Genomic DNA, 6307 nt, shown 5'->3' on the forward strand with positions numbered 1-6307 from the left:
CTCCCCTCTCCCCTCCCTCTCTCCTCCTCCTAATGTTTTGCAAGTGCTCTGCTGTATTACCACTCGAGACTCAATCACAACCCAGACTTCACTTACCACACACTCATACTCTTGAAGCTCATGCAGACCCAGAGCCATGTTTTCTATCAATTCTCTATTTCTTTCATGTCAAATGCTTGGGCATCAGGCACTAAGTCTGATGGCACTAACCCCATGGAGGAGCTCTTGGACTAGTGGCTCTTCCCCAATCTCTTCTGCTCTATACTTAAGACCTAGGACACACTGGCAGCTTCATCCCCTGCCTATGCCAGTTTATCTTTTTGTCATTTGTTCATTTACTCATTCATTCATTCTATTGATCACCAAGTTCTGTTGTATGCCAGTCTCTGGGAAGAGAGACGGCACAATCACAGTGAGGGGAGAAAGTCAGGGAGCTGTGAGGATGAATAATCTACAGGCAGTCTGACTTTGGTTGCTGGTTGCAGGGAAGCAGCTAGAAAATAAAAAGACTGTCCCCCCCGGGCCTCTACTCGACCCTGTCCCGACCACCTTAGCGCCACCTGGCCTCCACCCCACCCCATCTCCTGACCACCTTAGCGTCACCTGGCCTCCACCCCACCCCATCTCCCGACCACCTTAGCGTCATCTGGCCTCCACCTCCACCCCACCCCGTCTCAGCATTACTCCCACCTCAGCCTCTTCAGAATGGCCTGGACTGTCTTTCCCTCACCCAGCTCAGCATCATCAGGAGAACTGGGCCCATCCCCAGGGGCTCTGTTCTGAATCAGCTTTGTCATCCTTGGAGGTGGGGATACCTTACTGAACAAATGCAGGGTCGGGTTACAAAGGTCCTGCACTGCCTTAGCAGCAGAGGCAGCATTAATCCATCACTTCAGAATGGAACCAGTGAGACCACATGGAAGGGATAGATGAGAAGAGTGAGAGGGGCTGGTGTGCCTGCATTTCAGACGGGAGACTAGTCAACTGCAGGTTTGCCTCAGAGGCGCCTGGCTGAGATGTCTAGTTACTCTTGGGACTGTGGGACCTCCGGCTGTCCCTCAGGAGCTGGTCCCCTGACTCCCAGGACTTGCCTCCTCCACTGCCATGCTCACTCCACTTCTCACCAGCCATGCGAGCAGACACTGCACACCCAGTACAGCCAAGAACAGCCCAGTATCGCAGGATATTTGTTCACACTGTGAACCCCAAGACTGTGAATTGGAAAGACCTGTTTCTTATTGTGGTGTGGCTCAGCCCTAGCACACACCTTTTACCCAAGAGCTTCCTGTAAACAAGAGTTAAATAAAGTCAAAGGTAAGTCTAGAGGTGGAGCAAGCAGCCAGCTGACTGGGAGTGAACACAGGAGAATCCAGGAAAGAGAAGGTAAAGGATCGCTCTCCTCTTCTGGGAGGTTGGTGGAGTAGGAGGGTCAGCTGGCTGCTTTCTCTGGTTCTCTGAGCTAGCAGGCTATCACCACAGCATCTGGCTCCTGCGTCTTTATTGGTAAATCAAACGTTTGGGTTTTTGTTTTAAAAACAACAGCCCGGTTCCTGGAGGCACACCAAGAGAGAACACAGGAAAGAGACACCACACTGGCTCCCTCTCGGGACATGCCTGAGGAGAGAGCAGGACTTCTCCAAGCACCAGATTATGTCATCTCTGAGGGTTTCACTTTCAGTTCCCAGACTTCACCTGACTAAGCCCCAGATGGCTCTCGGTGGAGGCCATGTGCTGCCTCTGCCCGGGTCTCTTCAGCATTAGACACCTAAAAAGATGGATCCCACAGCTCCGCCTCAGTGGCTGAGAATCCTGAGCCTCAGGGCACACCCGTGCCTACTCAGGAAGGACGGGCACAAGTTTGGAGCCAATTGGGTAACATAGTTAGTTGTCACTTCATACATCATAACGATGAGATGAACTTTTGGGGCAGGGGGTTCTGTGGATTCACATTTTCAGCATTAGCCATGGGGTGCCCTTCAACAGCACCTGAGAGCCCTGCATGGCTCCTGCCTGGGCTTCCAGGAGCCCAGTACCAGCTGCTTATTATATGGGCCTATCCTGCAGTGGGGTGTTTGTTCCTAAGCAGCCCTTGACCTTGCCTCCCTCCCCTGCCCTCTCCAACCCCCACTGGGAACATTACTATAATCTTTTGAGATGCTTTCCTGTCCCAGTTGGCTCCTCCAGGGACTGTTACCTCCACTGGAGCCTCTGAGCCCCTGATGTTGCAGGAATGAGGAAGTGAGTTCCTGTGGTTTTTCCCTATGGATGAGAATGAGATTCAGTGAGGTAAGCAAGGCTGGCATTGACAGGCGCTCCATGCTCCACAGGTATGAGAGGCATCGCTATCCGCCCAGCAAGACTGATGGGAGTTGACACAAGTCTCTGTCAGCAGGGTCCTGGACGCTTTGACTGGAGCTGCATATAAATGAACAGTGACTTGTAAGAGTCTCTGAAGGTGACAAGGAAGAGACTGGTCACCATAGAGAGCACACACGTGGAAGATGAGCAGTCACTGAAAAGCAAGATCCTCCATTAGTGGTCACAGGAGGACAGGGGCAGCAGAGCAGCAACCCAGGGCTTGTGAGCTGGCAGCCAGGTAGACTCTGTTTACCCATAGGCTAACTGGGAAAGTGGAGCAGGTGGGCTCACAGGCCCTTCTGCTCAGGAGCGCCAGTCAGCCCTGTCCTCCATGCGGTCTCTGCAGCAAGGATGGGGCAGTGCGGATGGGCACCTCCTGCCCTGATTCTTGTCCATCTGGGATCTGACCTTAGAAGATGCTTTGGTTTCATTTCTGTTGCTGAGATTTAAAAAACAAAAACAACAAAACAAAACCAAAACCCCAACAACTTAGAGGAGAAAGGGGTTAGCTCACAATTCTGTGCTACCACCCTCTATAGCAGGAAAGGTGGAGTGACAGAAACTTGAAACATCCAGTCACATTTGCACCCAAAGAGCTGAGAACAAGGCAAGCAAGTTTGTGAGCACTTCTGTTGGACAAGTGGCTGCAGCTGCCTGGAGCTGCCTTGGCCCACAGAGCTCAGTCCTCTCAGCTTGGAAGGAGACAGGCGCCTCCCACTGAGTTTTGAATTGCCCTCTCACATCCCTGCAGTTGGTACTTGATCTAGGCCATGATGCAGACACCATGTGAAGGCAGTTACTAGGAAATGTGGTCCTCTGCCCTGGCTGGTTTGGGTGGGACTTGGGGAGCATTTGTTACAGCTATTGTCACCCCACTAGGGTGACTGGATGTCATGGTTCACCAGGGCAAGGATCTTTTCTATAACTCAGTCTCTGAAGCACTGAGACTGGGGACCAGTCCTGGGAGTGCTGGGGGGGGGGCAGTGTTCAAGCTTGCTTTCTCCCCATCCTTACCTCATCCTGCCTGCTCAGGCTTGAACAGTAAGACCCACAAGGATGTTGTTGTCGCATTGCAATAAATAGCCCCAGGCTCTAAATCTCATTTTCCTTAAATCCATTTCCCTAAGAAATATTAGAGCCTTCACCCCTTCCATTTTATAAGACATGGTGAATAATGCCATTCATTCTAAATCCCTCTTTTCAGTCACTTTTAATATTCTTTTAAAAGAAAGAAAGGAAAAGACTGTTGGGACCAAGAGCCTCGCACGCTTGGACCAAACCCAAAGGTGAACATTTATTTCAGCAAAACTCATTCAAGGTCTTGAAAGTCAAGTGTGCAATGTAAGATGCACCTTGTCAGCCAGGACAATGCCCTTCTCTGCATTTGGACAGCTGGCAACGTTAGGACAAGTGGACGTGTTTGCTGTTCTAAGGAATGTGACCCTAGAGAGATCAAGGCAAATGTGCCGCTGGTGGGGCCTCCTGGCTCGCTAGACCCTGCCAGAGTGGTTCTCTATCGTGGGCTCTGGAAAGATCCATTCCATGTACCTTATCACATGGTGGCTCTTCCTGAGACAGTCCATAGGGACCAGACTGCAGGCTCCTGCCTTCATCGCTGTCTAGTACAAGGGTGTTCTGTCAATGCTGCCGTTAGCTCAGCTGTCAGCCCCCATGCTTCCAGCCTCAGGAGGTGTCTGGATGTCATGCTGGACACTCTTCTGTGAGAGGATCCATCAACACTTTCAAATTCTGCCCCTTATCATTGTCACGGAGACAACACCATCTGCTCCTCACAAAGGGGATTTTCCCAGAGCTCCACAAACAGGGCTCTTGTTGGCTCCTCCTCTCATTGGCTCTTCATCCTATCAAGGTCCTTCAGAAATGGGGATAAGAACTAGGTTAATAAATTCTACTCAGTTATTCATCCAATAAATGTTCCTTCCACCTCAATAACTCTTTGGATCAGTTTTTAAAAATTTGAGCAGTTTCTTATTGTTGCATTTGCAAAGTTTTTAATTTATTTTGGATACTATTCCTTTGTCTTAACTTTTTTCCAGCTTCAGGCCATTGCACATGTTAGTATCAGGACTTCCAAAACCTGTGACATCACATAGGCATGGCCCACACACCTGTTACCAAGGCAACAGCCACCATATTCCCAGAATCCACTTGGCTCACCTTTCACCTTTACCTGTGACTACATCACCTTCCAAATATAAAGGCCCCTCTGATCTCTCTCTCTTCCCTCTCTTCTCTTTCTGCTACCACCTTGCCCTTCTCTCTCTTAATAAACCTCATGTGAAACTGTTTGGCCTGGTGTGGTCTTTCTGAAGCCGTGCAAAGATCACAATAGCACATGCTGGCCAACTGCTTACCTCTGAGCTACAGTCCTGGTCTGTGATGGTTAGTGTTGTCAGTGTGACAAAATCTAAAATCATCTGAAAGGTGGGCCTCTGAGAATGTCCCTGGGGGATTATCTTGATTGTGTAAGTTAAGGCAGGAAGATCCATCCACTGAGGGCGGCACCATTCCTTAGGCAGGGGATCCTGGGCCATTTAAACTGGAGAAAGACAGTTGAGCAGTAGTGTGTCTGCATCGACTACTTTCTTTTTCTGGTTGTGGGCATCATGTGACCAGCCACTGAAGCTCCTGCCGCCTTGACCTCCCCACATGGTGGAACTGAACTACAATAATAAGCTCTTTCTCCCTTGAGTTGCGATTGTCAGAGTATTTTCTCACATTAAGAAAAAAAAAATTAAGACACGGTCGGTCTCTTCTCTTGGTGTGAATGGTCAGGCTGGGCTTGGAGTAACTACTTACTGCATCAGAACTGCCAAATGAAAAACTGACCGTGGGGTGAATGGTCCCAGTTGTCAGGCTGACAGCATGGTGTGTGCTGTGGAGAGGGCCCATTTTTTTGTGATAACAGAACTTTTGAAGCATCCCTCTTTCATCTTTCAACACTCAAGCACAGCATGCCAGCAACATGACATCTTTGTTTACTAGAACCCTACGTAACTCTATCTGTTCCAATCTGGTCTCTGGTCTCTCTCTGTGGCCTTGTGAGGCACTTCTGGGATGGGCACAGCATGGTGAAAGGGAGATGGTAGGATGGACGGAGGTGGCCCTACGTGTGTGTGGTGGCTCATGGTGCTACGGACCCAGGCTTTTCTACTCCTCTTGCTCTACCATGGAAAAACTTAAAAACTATAATCAAAGTAAGAGGGAATAGATGCAAATTTGGTTTTTGCAAAATTTGATCAATCAACATAGCAGGACCACAAAGCATGGCCAGCTACATCCGGCTTTGGGAAGTGGCCTTTTAGGGGCTGCCTCTAAGTAGCTTGGTGAAGTAGCTTGGGAGGCCAAAGCTTCTGGGAGAATCTCAAGGTGCGGGGCTCAGCCCCATGGCTTTCCCCAGATGCCCAAGTCTCCCTCCAAGTGGGGGCAGGGACATCTACTTCTGAGGATGAAGCCAGGCAGAACAAGCGGCTTGCTCTCATCACAGATGTGGGACGCTGGCTCTGGGGAAAGGCTATCTGACCTGTCCCAGGCCAGATCCCCTGCTTCCTATAGTTCCTTTTAAGGCTGTGGTGGCGGCCTTGGGTGCTCAGGTGGGAGGGGCAGTGAGTGGGAGGGGCAGTGAGTGGGACAGTACAGGGAACAGTACCATGCTTCCTTTCCCTTACAGGGAGTGTGAAGAATTTCCTCTTAACTGAGCCAACATCCTGGAGGCCAAGGTCAAGGGTAAGTGTGCCTCTAGGACACTTGTAGCTGCAGGGGCAGCCTGGGGCGTACCTTATTTGTTGGCAGATTTAGGTGTTGGGGGGTTACAGTGGCTTAGAGGGGGAATAGTGACTTTAAAAAGTTCCCATGCTCCAGTATGTCCACTGAGCCCAACACAACTGCACAAACCTGTTGTTGTCAGCCTGATGGTGTAGACCACAGT

The sequence above is a fragment of the Mastomys coucha genome, unplaced genomic scaffold, assembly GCF_008632895.1.
Source record: "Mastomys coucha isolate ucsf_1 unplaced genomic scaffold, UCSF_Mcou_1 pScaffold12, whole genome shotgun sequence".
Classification (NCBI taxonomy): Eukaryota; Metazoa; Chordata; class Mammalia; order Rodentia; family Muridae; genus Mastomys; species Mastomys coucha.